Source organism: Fukomys damarensis, unplaced genomic scaffold (genome assembly GCF_012274545.1).
Source record: "Fukomys damarensis isolate Sample0158 unplaced genomic scaffold, DMR_v1.0_HiC HiC_scaffold_31, whole genome shotgun sequence".
Classification (NCBI taxonomy): domain Eukaryota; kingdom Metazoa; phylum Chordata; class Mammalia; order Rodentia; family Bathyergidae; genus Fukomys; species Fukomys damarensis.
The window spans coordinates 17,136,153-17,154,621 of NW_022900943.1; the positions used below are offsets into that span (position 1 = coordinate 17,136,153).

The following is an 18,469-nucleotide window of genomic DNA, read 5'->3' on the forward strand; positions in this document are numbered from 1 at the left end:
TTTTTGGTACTGGGAATCCAACTCAAGTCCTTGTGCTTGTGAGGCAGGTGCCAGAACCACTGAGCTAAATCCCTGGCCCAATGGGAAATTTTTTAAATGAAGAAGATTCACATCCTTTGTTTGTGTTTCTGTACTGGGGATCAAACTCAGGACCTTGCACTTGCAAAGCGGGCACACTGCCACAGATTTAAATCCCCAGCCCTTCATGTCCGTTTTTAAGCATTTTCTAAGAATTAAGAATAAGGTATATATAGTACAGTGTTCTACCATTAATGGTACAGAGCAAGGAGTTGTCAACAACTATGAAGTTCACAGCAACAAGTTGGAAGTAAATGAGAATAAGCTTCCATTGGCCAAGAATGGACAGTTATTATGTGAATTATTATATAATTATATAATTATTATAAGAATAATAACTGAAATGGGTTTAAATAAATTAAATCCATTACAACATATTGATATTCCAGAAAATATCAGTCATCTCTTGGAGGATGGCAGGGTCTGATGACAGACACATATACCAACTATACTACTTTTAAACTTGAACAAAAAACAGCCATAAATTTTCTAAAATTACTGTGTAAACTTTGACTCAAGGTAACCAAAAGCATATAAAAAGGAAAATGTTTAGCTAATACCCAAAAAATAGTAATAGTATGTCATCATTGTGTACAATTTAAGGAAACAGTGGATCTATACAATGATCATCAGTGGCTACTGGTACCACGAAAAAGAGTGGCAATCAAATATTATATATATACCTCTTTGCTTAAATACACAACAACAACCATGGAGGAATCTTGCAGATTACAAAACAAAAGGAACCCTAAGATAAAACTCACTTAACTAATAATTTACAGGAAATACAAAGGAGAAGGGAAAGTGTTAATACCATAGAGATGCAATCAGCAAAATCTAGACTGAAAAAAAAAAAGAACTTTTAGAAATCTATGGCCCAATTACAATGAATAGATTGTATTTGTTCTTGGATTGTAAATGTTAAAAGCAAGGCTAAAGGGCAAGTGGGAAGGGTAGGGGAAAGGAAATAAGGGACAAGAAAAAATAGGAGAAAAGGAAAAAATGGAAACAAAATCTTTGTAAATAGGAGAGGATGGAGGGGTTGTAGGGAGGGCAGGGGTATGGGGGAAAAATGAGAAACAAGATCTGTCATGTAAAGATACAAGATCCCAATGATGAATGTAACTCTACTGTATACCTAAAATGTACCAATAAACTCAATTTAAAAAAAAGCAGGGCTGAGGCTATAGCTCAGTGGTAGAGTGCACGCCTAGTATGTGCAAGGTTTGATTGCCAACATTACCAAAAAATTGAAAACATATATATTTTAATCAGGAAATTATAAACACATACAGGATATTTAATGATATTTAATGGTTTCTTTTAGGTGTCTTCATGGACGTAGGTTAATGTTCAATGTACGTGTACACACAAGTACAAGGGATCTTTGAAATAAATAGCCTGGATGAGCATAACTTGTTGAATTGTTGATTAAGAAATCAAAGGTTTCTTAGCCAGGACAGCACAGTAAGAATTGATGTGTACAAATAGAACAAAGTTTGATGGCCAGTGAAAGTTGTTACAGCTTATGTTCAGAATCCAACCGTGAAGAGCTGGCTCTATGCTACTAGAAATATTATTATTGGTGAAAAAAATTTGTCTACTTAAGGCCAATAACTTAAACTCATTAAAATGTATTTTAGGCGGGCTGCAAAAAATGTGGTTTTTAAAAGTAGTGGTGTGTAGTAAATATGTGTATCACTTAGCATTCGACTTGATGCCCTTTCAAATCACAAGGAAAGCTACAGTGTCATAACAATTAACGGCCAAAGTAAAATAGATCACTGTCTGGGAATTGAGAAATGCTAATTGTGTTGTTGGATATTGGATGAGGTATTCACTTGAGGCCCATTTTATTTTCAACATTCTATAAAATGCTCACTTCAAGAAGATAAAATGAGTACACATAATGTAAAATTATTATATTAGAAATATCATAATGGAAAAATACCACTTAAAAAGTATTCAAATAAGCAGAAATTATGACACGTGAAAAGGGAAATTCAGAGTTAGAAAGACATTTTGGATTGATAGGTTAACAGCTAGATGTTTAAGTTGTTTTTGTATCTTTTCTTAAGTGCTCACCTGTTAGAAAGTACTTTTTTCTTTTTAGAAGTGAAGATTTTTTAATAGTCATCTGAAAATATCTTCATGATGTCCTATTTCTCAGAAATAAAAATTTTAAAATCCTTTAAAAACAGATTGGTAATTAATTCATGGATCAAAGAAGATATTATAGTGGGAAATTATAATTAGTTCTAATTAATTATCAATAAAATAAAAACAAGTGGATAATAATCCAAGTAAATGCAACTGAAAGGAACATGAAGTCATCTAAAGAAAAAATAAGGAGCCACATAGCAAAGAGAGCACAAATTAATGAATTAAAGACAGAAATGTTGGGGTGTGACAGGGTCAAATACGTCACTTTCCTATTTTCCCTCAAATTCAAACCTCTTGAGAAATCAACAAAGAGTCCAAGTTATGAGATCAAGTTATCACCTTTACTAATGAAAAATTGTCAGAGGATTAAAAGCAAGTGCCAGATAGGTGTACTAATGCTCCATTTTTGGAATTTAGAACTGCACAGCAGAGAAAAGTATACACAGCACACACAGACACACACAGACACACACACACACAGAAGAGATGCAGTTCCCTGTGCTTAGAAAGTTGATGATTTACATCGACTCAGTCAAAAATGAGGACCAGTGTGTGTCTCCCAGAAGCAGATTTATCCTATGCAGAGGAATAAGGAATGGGGAAAGGAGTCAAAGTTGCTTAGGGAGATCTGTCTATGCATAACGATGGGAGTAGAGAATTAAGAATTTCTTCCTGTTAAATACAGTAGAGAAGATCAACCAATAAAAAGTCAATAATGGTATTTTAGGAAACACTGTGTAACTGCTAGAGTGGCCAAGATCCAGGACACTGACTGCATTACATGCTGTAGAGGATGTGGTCCTCTCCTCATTCATTTCTGGTCCGGCTGCAAAGCAGTGCAGCAACACTGGCATGCAGTATTTTTTTTTTCTTTTGCAAAACTAAACGTTTGATCTAGCAATTGCACTCATTTGTCTTTATTCAAAAAAGCTAAAGACTTTTTAAAAAAATCAGTATATATTTGTAATCCGTAATGAGCGCATCCATCATGGGGTGTTGGTACATACACAAATCTCATCTTGCTCCTTTGTACTGCCCCTTCCCCTCCTTGTCATCCCAACTCTTCTCGTTCACAGATCGCCCTTCCCATTTCCACAAAGTCTATTACTCTGTTTCCTGTAACCTGCACAGGGATGTTTATAGCGCTTTTATCCATAACTGCCAAAACTTGGAACCAAGCAAGGTGTCCTTTAGTATGTGAATGGATAAATAAACTACAATACATTCAGAAAATAGAACGTTATTTAGTGCTAAGAAGTGAGCCATCAACTCATAAAAAGATATAGAGGAAGTTCAAATGTATATTATAAAGTAGAAGCCAAATGACATACTACAAAAGGCAAAACTGTGGAAACATTGAAAGATCAGTGATTGATGGTAGTTGGAGGAAGGATCCTGTGCAGGATTTTAGGGCAGTAAAATTACTCTGTGATAATACTAGTGGATGCATATTGTTATACATTATTTTCAAACCCATAGGATATATAATAATGAGTGAAATCTAATGGACTTTTGGTAAAAATGAAGTGTGATGCCAATAATGATGTGTGTGCCAGAGGGTGGGAAATAAACTTGGGAAAAATTCAGGATTCTACCACTAAGCAGAATTCTCAGGTGTCTAGTAGTTTGGGCCATGAATCAAAGTTCTCTTTCTAAGATGAAAAATAAATTGCTATGTCTGGACCCCTTCACCACTAAGACACACGAAGGTTAGTGGACTTGGATTCTGGAGACTACATATGTAACTCTTCTAACCTATTTACAAATAGCACACAGGGTATTAACAAAATGGCCAAAGTGGCAAAGACAGAAGTTAAACATGGGCTCACTAGCTTGGCCTTATACCAAAGCCAGTATGGTCACTACTGAGTATCAAAACTCCCAACCAACAGACAACACTGAGCCCTAACGTGGCATCATTTCTGGAAGGTCCATCAATTCACACAGTGGCAGCTTGATTACATTGCCCCAGCACTATATTCTGCGTAGATCTGCCTGTCCTGTCCAGTTTTTCCTGCCAAAATCACTGCTATGAAACCGATGGGATGCCTCATTCATTATCATTGTACCCTATACAATTTTAAATTTAAAATTTTAAATATTAACCAATGCATTTTTATTAATCCATCTTCAATTCTCCTACTATATAAAATAGGATTCCTAATAGTAGTTAACCTTAGATCACACTGTAGAAGTTATAAGCCACCAAGTGGAATCCAATTCAGGTGGAAGAGTGTTGAATATCACACACAATGGACAGAGGTGACACACTGTTCTTTGTATTTTCTCTTCTGGGAGAGAGTTTAGATCTTTCCATCATATGAGAGTTAGCTGCATCATGTTATAGGGAAGCATCATTATTTGAAAATTAAGCATAGATTTAAAAAGAAGTATGTATGAGTGTCTGAATAACAAATGGTGGCGTGTTAAATAAACTAGGAGTTACATTTCTCAGAATTATATTTTACTCATGGTTCTAGGTCATAGTTGCCCCCCACAAAGAAGAAAGTTTATGAAATTTAGAAGGCAGAGGAAAGTGATTATTTTCCTCCCTGGTATAATGACAGTTGCATGTGTAAGTATATAAGACTTTCTAGCTAGAATTCACACTCACCGTTACCTGTCCAACTTTTTGCTCCACCTGCCAGCCCTGCTGACTACCAGTAGCCACTGGCCCTTCCCCATTTGTTGGAGAGGACCCCTAAAAGTGACAGCTATTTCCCTGGAGACCTCTCTGTCAGTTTCCCCTTAACACCTCATTTCTGCAGCTGGCTGTGCTTGGCTTTGCGAAATGACTGATTGGTGATGCCTCTCTGACAGCTCCCCCACCCCAGTTCCTCCCAAACTAAAATCTCTTTTTATGTAGCTAATCTTTTATTCCATAACACATAATGGCTGACTCTGAACTCACCTGAATACTGATGAGCATCGATGAAATGAAACATGTCATATATGACTTCTGAAAAGTACCTGTAAAGAAAACAGGTACATTCTATTTCCTAGAATGCAGGTATGATGGCTGGGGCTGTGGTATCAGCCCTTGGACCACAAGGAAGTAGTAAGAGAAGGAGCCTAACATGATGATGTTACAGAGGCCTCCTATCAACCTGCTTGCCTCTGGATGAAAGAAATAAAGAAAGAAAGAAAGAAAGAAAGAAAGAAAGAAAGAAAGAAAGAAAGAAAGAAAGAAAGAAAGAAAGAAAGAAAGGAAGGAAGGAAGGAAGGAAGGAAGGAAGGAAGGAAAAAAAGAAATTTATCTTTAGCTTCTCTAGTTTCATGATTTCCATGAGTCATACCTACTCTAATTTCAAATCTTCTATCATTCATAACCTAAATAGATCTTAACCAAAACCTTACCTAAGATCTTTATTTTTAGTGTTTTTAATTTTTTCAGCACAGTATTTCATCAGATTACTACTCCATGGTATATTTAACCATGTCTCCACAGAAAGCCATTAAGATTTTATCTAACTTTATTATAAAATAATGATACAGCAAATACCTCTGAGAATGTAGCCTTTGCCCTTCTTTGTTTACAAGTGGTTCCCTCCACCAGCCTGTAAAGACTTCAGTGAACTGCAGTTTCCCCACCCACCTAGCTTAGTGCCTGAAGCACTGCAGCACACCAACCATGCCTGTGCATGAGTAAGTAAATGGCTATGGCTTTAATCACACTGTTACCATGCTCAATCAGCTGCAAGCCCTTCCCAGATGCTAGTCCTGCTGACCAACAGCTCTTACCTCAAAAACCACATCCAATGATCACTTCAGGCCTAAGGAATACATAAATATCCCCAAGGTGTACACTAATCTTTATCATAACAACACCATCTATTTTACACCTTTATCCATCCATCCACCCATTTCTTTATTTCTTCAACAAATATTTATTAGCAATCACTATACAGAAGATTCAAAACTGGAAAAGACCTGGCTCTTGAGGTCAGAGAAGTCACAGCTTGGTGGGGAAACCCTTGGGAAAACATGCTACAAAGGATGCAATGAGTTCCAGGCACTGTAGGTGCATAAGGAGCCTCTCAGCACAGTCTGGTCAAGAGGGCATAGGGACATAGAATTTTTTCAGGAGATAGCTCTTCAAAGTGGTGGGAAGTATTTCCAGCAAAAGACAAGAGAAGACAAGCAGGCCTATACCACAGAGTGTGTCCTTATTCAATTGCCTGCCCTTGAATTTAACTCTTTTGAGTGGCCTCAGGCATGTGCAATGATGATCCGGACTGCCAACATCACTTCCTGTGAACTTGTTATGTTCTTTATCTTCTCCCACTGTCCTATCCCTCTTCCCAAGATTGGGCTTCAGTTTGTTTCCCTGTTTAGTCCCTGTGTTAGTTTCTAACAGTTGCCACAACAAAGTGCCACAAATCGGGTGCCTTTACCAACAGGAACATAGGGTCTCAGCTCTGGAGGCTGGAAGTCTAGGGTCAAGGTGCTAGCAGGGTTTGTTCGTTCAGAAAGCAGGGAGGGAAAGCATATTCTTAAGCCTTCCTTGGTTTGTAGTTGACAGACTTCTCCCTGTGTCTTCATGTTTCCTTCCTTCTCCTCTCCCTCCCCTCCCTGCTTTTCATAAGGACACAGCTATATTAGATTAAAACCCATCCTAATGACTTTATCTTCGTGTGATCCCCTGTAAATCTCTATTTCCAAATAAGTTCATATTCATCGACCACATCTTTTGGGGAGCACAATTCAACACTCAGTAGAATCCATGATCCTAGTTATGGCTTCATTGTTCCTGCTGTGCTCTCACCTCCACTAAAGTGAGTTAGGAAAGCTACCACTCAGGGTTCTGATGCTCATGCTTGAGATTTATATTTTTAAATACCTCTCATCACTCAAGTACCCATGTTGTTGCTTATTGCTTAATGAAATTGACTGCTTCCTCTACAGGCATTAATTATAAAGTAGAGGAATGAATGACAGAGTTTGGTGAGGTAACACTGAGGCCATTTCCACTTAGCTTTTTATAGATTTCCACTCTGCTTCATTCTAGTGAACCATGGAATCATTAAATGAGCCCAGCGGGCTGGGCCTTGCTCTCACTGCTGTCTAAATGAATGTCTGAAGTAAATAATGATAGAGTACCATGCCCACAGATGGGGCTGTGTTAAACTGTGTAGGCTCAGGCAAAGAGCAAGTATGTCTACTGAGGGCCACTTTGAAGAGAGTTTGTTTAAATATCTGTTCAAAGAATTAGGCCTGAGAGTACAAGCAAGCTGTCCCACTGCTTAAACAGAATTACAGGGTATAAGACCAGGAAGGCATGTTCTAAAGATGCTTCACCCAGGTGCACAGATGAGTTGCCAGGGATCTGCAGCCAGTGGTGTTAATGCCCATCCACTCTCCCTTAACCTATACAGGGATTATGTCTTCTTTGGTGAGCAATTCTTGTGCACCTGGAAGCCTTCTTCTCAAATACCTACTTTTGTTTTTCTTCCAGAGGGTTTTCTGTGCTGCAGCAGCATGCTTGCCCAATCGTAGAAGAGGTTAAGATACCCAGATATGAACATAACCACCTTCCACCAATAAAGGGCAAGAGCAGGTAGGTAAATACCCAGTTTCTCCACACTTCTTTGGAATGACTCTGCAGTGTGTTCTGCATGTTCTCGCATATGACCCAGAGACACTGAGCTTCCGTTATCCCTTGAATGCACCCTTTATTGGGTCTACTCCCTTTCCCATCTTACTTCATCATGTTGCCTTCTAAATTAATACCAATACCCAAATCCTACCTCAGGGTCTGCTCTTAAGGGAACCCAAACCAAATCACACCTTTTTGCTAAGACAAGTTCTCACTGTAATCCAGGCTGGTCTCAAACTACTATGTACCCTGGACTGGCCTCAAGCTTGAGATCCTCCTTCTTCAGCCTCGCAGAGTGCTAGGATTACAGGTACGTGCCGCAAGTCTGGGCTTCAAATCAGCCTTTATAAAGCTGTGAAATGAGATACAAAAGCTTGCCTGTGCAGTTTTCTGGGAGAAGATACTTAGCTTTCATCAGATCCTCAGAAGTGTTCTAACCCCAAACTCAAAAAGTGTTAGAATCACAGCTCATTATCTCACAGATGAGAGCACTTACTCCTTTCTGGTCTAATCATCTCATCACTCAGTCTAAGAAACCAAAAAGAAGAGAGTCAGTATTTGAACTTGTTGACAGGCGGACGTGGTAGGAGCCAGAATGGCAGAGAGGACAGTTCTGCAGGAGGAATAAAGACAAAGAGGGCCTTCCCGTGCAGTTCTCCAGTGCCCTGCACATGCTAGTAACTGGCTAAGGCTAATCTGGTGTGTGTGGGGGGGTATATGATGTCAAAAGTAAGAGGGCCCAGTCATAAAAAGACAAATATTGTATGATTCCACTTATATGAGGCACATAGAGTTGTCAAATTTAGAGAAACAAAAGTTAGGAGGGTAATTGCCACACACGGGGAAGGTGAGGGAGGTTGAATTTAGGTTCATTGAGTTTGTAATTGTAGTTTCCCCAAAAGAAAAGAGTTCTGGAGATGGATGGTAGTGATGGTTTCACAAAAAAATGTGAAAGTATTTAATGCCCCTGAACTATATACTTCTAAAGGGTCAAATTTTATGTTATACATATCTTAATTACAACAACTGTTAAAAAAAAGGTTAAGAACTGTTGATCTGATTGAACGACCCCCCCCTCCCGAAAAAAAGTAGAGGAAACTATGACCTACCACAATGGCACTTTTTTTTTGGTGTCTGGTGCTCACAGTGTAATAGGATAACTTTAGGGACCTGCCTGCAGGAACAAAAAGTAAAAGGAGGTGAGAAGGAAAGGCTTGGTGTTTGGCCTGGGAAGTATCTTCTAGCAAATTCCAGATGTCTTTGTCCCTGAGTTTCTCTTGAATTGAGGAGAAACTTTGCCGCAGTCCACATATATGCGCACCCTGACCACACCCAGGCAAACGCCAAGAGAAAGGTCCCCTGGGGAAGAGGCTTCTTTCTCTAGGGTGAGAAAACTGCTCCTGCAGAAATGACAGGAAGTGATAAAAAGAAAGGGGGAAAAAAAAAATCCATGTGTTTGGTGTGTGAAGAGTTGGATGTCAGCCCTGAGAAGAGGAAAGTAACAGAATCTGAAATGGGAAATAGCTGAGAAAGAAATGAAGGCACGGAAAGGCCAGACGGTGAATTCTGCTGCGAAGATGCTTTAGAGCAATAGGCTTCTAAGACTATATAGTCCCTGAACCACTGGGCATGTGCAATCAAAATCTCAGGGAGCCTCAGTTCTCAGGAAGAGATGTTAATGTTATTTTTTTCCTGATCAAGATAGTAAAAAATTGATTTAAGCATATTTTGCATAATATAGCATCGTGTATGTGTAAGTACAGAGCAATCCCTCAAGCAGACGCTCTGACCTTTTTGGACTTTCAGCATCAGCCAGTGTTAAACTGTTAAACCCTACGGTCATCCCATCAATGACAGCGCCGGGTCAGCCACTGTCCTCACATCAGAGACCTGACTGGTCATAATGTACCACTGAAAACCATTTTTGTCCTAGAGTAATATTTTTGTCTCCCAAATTACAAATGAATTGACACTTAGCTTTTACCATCCCTGAAGTAATAGGGATTTCTGGTAGCATACTGCTGTGACCATTGACAGTAGACGTGAAATGCAAAGGGTGTGCTGGAGCTGAGAGCCACCGAAGGACGTGTGACCCTTCTGCATGAGAAAGAGGGTGGCAGGTGTTTAAATGCCCTAGGGTAATGTCAAAGAAACTATAATATAAAGAACACTTTATGTAAGACCAACTTGTTCTTAAAAATGCATTTTTTTCTTTTTTTGGTATCAGGGATCGAACTCAGGTCCTTGCACTTGTGAGGCAGGCAGCAGAACCACTGAGCTAAATAAACCCCCAGCCCACATGTTTTTTATATTCATAGGATTCTGTCAACACTTTGATCGTCAACTCTTTAATAAAAGAAAAAACTTGTAAAATTGCCAAAAACACCAAAGGGAAAAAAACCAAAAGAAAACAATAGATTTTATTTTCCTATACTCGTGCCATCAATAACCAAATTGGAAATGCACATTTAGTACAGGTTTTAGTAATTCAGTAGAACTAACAAACTTTAAATGACTATAACTTTTCAGAGTTCATAAAGCAATGCATTAAAATGCTTTTTAATTTTGATTAAATATAAGGTATGATAACCTGAGTGAGCAAACAAAAATTATTGTTATACTGTTTTGCACAGAATATTTTGCAAATATGCATCATCCACACTAGTTGAACTCTTTTTTAAAAAATGAGAGCAGGACACATATAGATATGGGCTTGTAGTTTTTCTTTTATCACTAAATATTACATTCATTTTCAGATAAACAAGAATTTCCATAACAAAAATTTAATATTATGACTATGAAATTGATTGGTTTTCCTGTTCTGGTTTAAATATAACTTAGACTTTAACTTAATGGATTAACTTCATTAAACTTAACTTTTCCAGTGTGTAAGAGCGATGAGCAAAATCAAAATATACCAAAGTTTACTTGCATTTCAATAATGTCAAAACAAGTACTTAAGTGAAGCCTAGGGAGTGAAAAAATTGTTTTCAGGCTTTTGTATATCACTTAAGTTAAGGAAGTATTATCTTCATTGTTAGGAAACAATTATCCATGGGACTTTTGTGTATCTTGTGAGCAGAAGTATGGACTGTTTTGTTCTGAGCTATCTTTTCAAGGATCTTTGTGTGGCAAACAATATTCAACAGTAGAAATAATGTCTCCGTAGGAAGCAAAGTACACATTTTCTTGCAGCCTTGGAAGATACAGACAGTAAAAGGGAGACATTCTTATTTTCCATCATAGAAGATTCAGGTTCCCAAATCTCTGCGCTCCTCACCTGCAATGTGGCCTGCTATGTGTATTGATTCACCTGGCTCTCTTCACGTTGCCCTGTGGGTATTAGGACTAGGGCAAATGGCACAAAAATACAAATACTCCCTCTACTATGACCGCTCTATGAATAAATTGTCCTTTGTTTCTGACCCAAGAATGTAATGTCTTTTACCAGCATCCATAAAAGTACAATAGATAAATTATCTTGCAAGTAGAGTAAAATCTCAGACTTTTCGTAGTTCTTGACTATCAAGCCGGCCCTTCAAGGAAAATGTGTATTAATCTGCTTTTCACCACTGTGATCAACGCCTGACACCCACAACCTAAAGGAGGAGAAGTTTATTTTGTTCATGGTTTCAGAGATTTCAATCCATACTGGTTTCAAGGCAGATACAGCATGATGAAAAGCTATGGTGAAGCAAAAATGCTCAGCTCATGGCAACCAGGAAGACAGAGCAAGAAGAGAACCTAAAAAGGGGCCAGGGACAAAATATAGTCTCCAAGGTCATGCCTCGATGATTCAACCAGAAATGTGATTTACTAATCTCCAAGGTGCCTCTCAAGCCAATCAAGTGGGCAATGAATATTCACTATCACGTGATCTAGGTATAATGTAGCTAGATGCCTGTTAAGCAGTAGGGAAGGGCATTCTAGTTGAGTGAATGTCACAAATGAAAACTTGGAGAGTACAACAGTCCATCAGAGGGTGGCAAATAAATTAACTTGATTAGAAGATATGGTTTGAACTTAGAAGTAAAAAAAAAAACCCTTTAATTAGAAAAATAATTTACGGCTAAATTGTTATATGTTTAAATAGTGGGGCAAAGGAAATCCTGTTGTGTAATTAAAAAAACATTTGAAGGCTTATAGTGCTTTTCCCAAAGTCACTATTTCTTTTCTTTATTTACTTAAGATTCTAAGCAGGGAGATGACATATTGAATATTGAAGTTGGCTGTCATGAAAGAGTATGGTGTAATAAAGGAAAATTACCAGATTTCTTATCTTTATTCTGCTATTTCCCAGTTGTATGATCTTGGATAAGTTACCTCTCTGAGACCAGTGTCCTCATCTATCATAAGAAAAAGAGTAGTCACTTTAGCTTAGCAAAGTATTGCAATGGTTGGACAGGGATTTAGCTCAGTGGTGCTGTGCCTGCCTGGTGAGTGCAAGGTCCTGAGTTTGATCCCCGGTACCAAAAAAAAGAAAAAAAAGAAAAAGTATTGCAAAGGTTACTGATAATGTCTTTAAAATTCTTGGTGTAGTACCCAGTATCTAGTAGATCAATAAATGGTGAGGATATTTTTAGCCATTATATGCAGCATGAATTGAAATAGAAGAAAGAAGAGACTAGGTCTCCTTTGTTTTGAAGTGATGACAATTATATACGGATAAGATGATTAGATCCCAGGGTGAGGTAGTGATGGCAATAATAAAACATATACCCTAAATAAATGAAAAGCCACTAGAATTTGGAAATCAAAGTAGAAATGTGATTTCTAACATTTGCTGAGTGCCTACTATGTACTGATGTATTCATTCTTCTAAAACTTCTCAGGGGAGGTACTATCATTGCTGCCTTCTCACAGTTGAACAAACTGAGGCCTGATGAGGTAAATTAATGGGCGTGAAGTCAAATAACTAAGAGAAAGCCAACAGGGACTGAAGCCAACAGGCAGCCCCAGGACAAGCCCATATGCTAAACTACCATGTTCCACTGTCCATTTATGTCCCAGAAAAGGAAGCAAAAGAGCAGGCAATGAGGACTCAGTGATCTGGGAGTAGAGGAGGGCAGGGGTTGCAGAAGGTTGCTGTGAGAAGTGATGCTATTGTCCTAACACATTGAATATGAGTTGAGGGAGCACTGGGGGGCGGGTGCTGGAGCTTACTGATGCGAGAGACTGGGTTTGAAGGCAGAGATGTGAACATCACCTACTGTGTGTGAGATAGTTGAGCTGTTCCATCAGCATCACGCTCTCTGATTGTCAGAAATGTGCTGACCCTGGGCAGTGACTGCCTAGTGCACTGATCAGGAATTGGAAAAGAGGTGGATCTTCCCTCAATTAAACCCCCTACCCGGGCTGATTTTAAGCCATTATCACAAATTCTTTGATTCTTTCCCATTGAGAAATGGTATCTATGTCCCCGCCCCTGGAGACTGGACAGGTTTGTGAATCCTTCCACCAGTAGAAAGTGAGAGTGTCATCATGAGACTTCTCTGCTAGCTCATAAAAGGTGATGCAACTTTGACCTGACTTTCTGGAAACCTTACTCTGAGAGCCCTGAGTGCTGTGTAAGAGGTCTGACTGCCCTAAAACTGGGATAACCACTGCTGAGCCCAGGCTACAACCAATACCCCAAGGCGCTAGGCACATAGCGAAGCAGAAATGGACCTTTAATAGCAATCCATACTCCTGGGTACCACTGAATGATTTCCACTGACACAGAACAGAAGGGTAGCCAGGACCCCTTCTAACATTCAACCTACAAATTCGTGATATAAGAGATTGTTTTGAGTCCTTAAGTTTGGGAGTAGTTTATAACCCAGTAATAGTCAACTAAAACATGCCTTTTATCCCAAACCCTCTAGTCCCACCTCCTTTTTTCTGTCTCTTTACCTAAAGCGGCCAATCCTGAGTGCATTCTGGTTTGAATCCTACCCTTGCTCATAGTTCCTTACATAAAATGTTATTTGGGGAAATTCATTTCATCTCCCTGTGCCTCTGTCTTTCTTCCCTCTCTCCCTTCCACCCTCCCTCCTGTCCTTCATTCCATAAGAACTTCCTGAGTGTCTTCACCATGTCACATGCTAAAATGAGCACAATCCCCTTTCTCTAGATCAAGGTCAGCTAACTTATTTAAGACCAGAAAATACATAATTTAGGCTTGCAAACAAAAACCCAACTGTATTAAAGCATGAAAGCAGCCATAGATGTAAACAAATGCATGTAGCTCTAATCCAGTATTCATTTATCCAGATGAATTTTGTATTCATTTACAGAAATGAGTGACAGAAGTAGAGTGTGGTGCTCACCTGTAATCCCAGAACTCCAGGAGGCTGAAGCAAGAAAATCTGAGGTTAGAGCCCAGCCTGGGCAATTCAGGGAGACCCTGTCTCAAAATTTTAAAATAAAATGAAATAAGGAGCTGGAAACGTAGCTCAGTGCAAAAGCCTTAGGTTCAATCCCCAGTACCACACACACACACACACACACTCATAAGTGGCAGGTTTGATTTGACCTGCAGGCCATAGTTTTTTTTACCCCTGCTCTCTGTTCTAGGTGCTTTACACCTAGGAACAAGTTATCTCTGCAGACACCTGCCCAGGCAATGTGTGGTACATGCCAGTGCTACCTAGCAGATAGTAAAAGGGCTTCCAGCCACTCCAACTCAAAGAAGACCTGGAATTTGGGCTAAGTCTTGGATGTTCAAACTCAAAGATGAGGCACAAAGTTATCAAAGATGTTGATAGAGCCGGAGATGAGGATGGGCTGGAAGGAAAATGCATGATAAGGCAGGAATGCTAGAAAGGTTCATGTTCTAAACTTGAAAGGTCGTCTTTCCCATTCATTTTATTTGCTTGCCAAGGGCTCATGAGGACAAATCAGATAAGGTAAAAATGGCTGTGCGCTCCATAGATGTTTGCCAGGGGTTTTCAGGCTATCATCTCTCCTTTTCAGAAAAATAGCTCCGTGAAGTGGCTGCCTTCAGAACACACAGTGCAAAACCATTTCCTCTCATAGCTGCCATTTACAGGAGGGAACCAGAATAGCATGTAATGTTCTAACAGCTCTTCCAGCAGTGACACTAAATACACAAAACTATTCTAAATTTATGTCTGCTGTGAACATGAACAATGACATAGTGCCGTTCTGCTCTGAAGTATGTCTGGACCAATTACATGCAAAAAAGGTCATACTCGATCACTTTCCTGACTTTCCAACTTTAGCATCGTACCCACACAACTAGAACACCACTCCAGCTTCAGTTTTATTCTCTTTTATTTGATAAGTCTATCATGATGATGATGAATCCAGATTGAGAATCACTTTGAAAATTAGAGGAAACACTATACTGGTTTTCTGGCTTTCTTAGCTTTGTGTCTTTAAATCAGCTCAGCTTAGGTTTTTCTCAGTCCATAGCATTTATTGGAAAATTGAACATGGAAGTAAAATGGAAAGACATTTTATCAGAATCTGAAAAGCCAGAGAATCTTGTGGAGAACTGAGGAAGTTTGGGGCACAGCAATAGCTCTCACCTTCTGTCTAAAGTTCTGGGCATCTAAGGGCAAGTAAGCTCTGTCCCCAACTGAGCTCCTCCATCCACTTGGTTCCCAGCCTATTCGTCTCTCTGTCTCTTTTACCTCGTGGCTTCTTCTTCATGTTTTTATTTGTTCTGTTTTATTTTATCAATCTGGAGCACTGAACACAGAGCCTTCAAGTTCAATAATGTTGTTTGGTGGTTTAAAGCAGAGTCTTCTAAATTGCCAGGGCTGGACTTGAAATTGTAATTCTCCTACCCCAGTCTTTCAGAGTGAATGCTGGGATTAGAGGCATGCACCACCATGTCCAGCTACACCTTACTGTTTTCTTGCCAGCTCCTTGCGTAGTGGCTTTGACTTCTACCTCTACTGATATTCTTGATACTGTCTTCTTTAAGTCTTTCATTCAAACTCCAAATGATAAGAGAATTGATCAGGATGGTCAGTTTCAGTAAGAGCAGAACACATTGTGGGAAGAATAACATGGGAAAACTGGATGGACTGTAGGTGACAGCTTAGGATCAGCTACTTGTCCTTGGTTCCATCAGCTGGGGTGGGGGTGGATGAGGATTAGGATATATAATGCCTGATGATTTACACAGTTCATAAATTCCTCCATGACACAGCTCAACACCCAGTCCTCAATGTCCAGCCAAAATGTAATGTTCCAGGACCTACCTCTCTTGCTCCCTCTCTCATTCTGAGTCTGTCACTTTCCTGACTCCTAGTCCTGTCTTTATCATGGTTATATTCCTGGCCACTTGGGTTCGTGTTCTGTCTCTCTGGTTTATGACTCTTCAATATCCTTCAAAGCCTTTGGCTCAGGATTATATTGCCATCTTTTGTCTTTGCACAGGACCTCAGAAGTAAATCCTGACTCAGTGGGAAGAAGAGTGCAGGCTCAGCTGCTATAATAAAAAGACTCCAAAAGCACAGAGGCTTACATAATTCTGAGCTTGTGTCTCTCTCAAGTAACATCTCAGAGGTAAGTCGTCTATTATGACTTTCTTACCATTAATATGTGGCTCCTCTCTCTGGGTCCCACGTGCCTGCTCCCAGTTAATCCTCAGTTAAGAAAGCAGAAGAAGATAACAAGGAAACATATCCTTTAAAAGAGGAAAATAAGGTAACTGCTCATATTATGTCTGCTCACATTTTATTGACAAAATCATCACATGCTCTATTCCACTTCTAAGGCTCTTAAGAAATAGCCTCTTGTTGGGCAGAACCATCTGAAACCTGGAGTGGGAGTGGATGGTCAGACCATTAAAGGGATGCAGGGGAATAGATCCTACGAAACAGTTAGTGGGCTCAGCCACAGGACAATTTTTAGCTAAAGCCCGGGGACTGGTCCAAATCTGATGAGTTGCTACAACTCTAGTGGCTCTCTTTAAAATGAAGAATGCAAACTAATAACCACATAGAATTATGACGATAGGGCCTGTGATGGGGTTCATGTTCATGGGAGACTGGAAAACTGAAGTCTCTTCAAGCTCACTCTGCTTCTGTGCAGGTTCACTAATCAATGTCCCAACCTCAAGTTCGCCCAGCTCCTGCAAAAGGTAGTTCAGGCCATTTTTGGAGGATAGATTTAGTAGACTTTCAAGGCCATTGCGAGATGGGGCAATATTTTGCTAAACACTAATAAAACAAAACAAAACAAAGCAAGTCTTGAATTTCCTCTTCCTGATGTTTTCACAGCAGTTCTTTCCCATGCAGTGCAGTTTGCTGGTGTGTTGTCCTCAGCAAGAGCTGAAAAATATTCTGCTGCTAATGATGTCACTGGGTTATGGTCATTTAACCTGCTGCTGTGATTCCTTCCTGGGTACATCCCACTTCCCAGACCCTTGTTGGTGGAGAGGCCTGATTTATGGAAACTCTGCTGTGCAGACAAGATATTACAAGGAGCCCATTTGGTAGCTGCTCGTGGTAAGTCCTGCTGTAGCTTCATTTTCATGTCAGTAGGCACGCTATAGGAGGCGAAGAGCAGACTGAGGGCTATGGCACTGCCTGCATGCAGTCAATCAAGACCAGGCTGATTAGATTTTCCAGGTGCTTGGATGCTGTGGGACTGCATAGTACATAGATGAGCATTCCCACCCACAAGGACTAAAGAACTTCAGAAGGCTGCAAAATAAGTCTTTAGAAAAGGCTTCAGTTCTCCCCCGTGCCCTGTAATGAAGCTTCCATACATATGAGATGCTTGGACTTCTGCATTATTAATGAGTCTCATGGAGTACAGCAATGTTCCTAAAAGAGTGAAAATCTGAAAGTGCATATGCCTGAGGTTAGATGAAATCAAATATATACATTGGGGAAGATACTCAAGAAGAGATTGCCATGAAGGATGATTGCCACTGCCATTGTGTTCGTGCTATCCCTCACTTCATTCAGTCTTCCAGACTTTATTTCAGAGATTTTAAAGTAAAAGCCTGTTCTTCATTCATTAAAACTATACTTTGCTTCTGGCTATTAAGAAACTGTTGATATATTGGTGAGCATAAGGGTCACACACAGGCGATCCTGCTCCACCAGGGTTAGCAGACCTCCAGAAGGCCAGCTCCAGCACCTCTGTATGAGCACTCGTGGCTCCATGACTTCTTCCTCTGTAAAGAAGGACCTTGGCATCTACCAGCATTTCCTTGTATGCCTTGCATACTCTTCAGGGCCCATCCTTATTCCTTCCCCCGCTTCTCTTTTATTTAACATCCACACACTGATGATTTTTCATGTGTTGCCCCCAACGTCGAATCCTCCCTGATCTTTGAATAGCTTCTGTAGACTATCTCACGAGCACTGCAGTCTCAGTCACCCCCAAATACTGACTGATTCCCCGCGCTCCTCAGGTCCTCCTTCCATCTTCCCGTGGCTTTATGAATGGCTCGGTCATCCCGCCAGCCTGGGAGCCATACCTGATTTTCCCTTTTCACTCACCTCGCTCATGGGTGAGCAGTCACTAGATTTCTCCAATTCCGCCTTACTACTTTATATGACATTGCCTGCTGCTCATCGGACTCTCATTATTTCTTACCTAGATTATTGAACAACTTTCTTGTCTCCCTGCTTTTTATTCCCAAGGGTGAGTTTTTAAAGCAAG

At 39.9% G+C, this 18,469-nt stretch overlaps 1 protein-coding gene across 1 annotated transcript in view; it reads left to right on the forward strand.

The window, feature by feature from the left end:
* The window catches only part of Pip5k1b (phosphatidylinositol-4-phosphate 5-kinase type 1 beta), a 411,290-nt gene that overhangs the window by 71,065 nt on the left and 321,756 nt on the right, over positions 1-18,469 (forward strand). Inside the window, exons 4-6 of the mRNA XM_033757714.1 lie at positions 7,697-7,798; positions 16,229-16,357; positions 17,074-17,301. The gene's annotated coding sequence lies outside the window, so the exon portion shown is untranslated. The remainder of the gene's footprint in view (positions 1-7,696; positions 7,799-16,228; positions 16,358-17,073; positions 17,302-18,469) is intronic.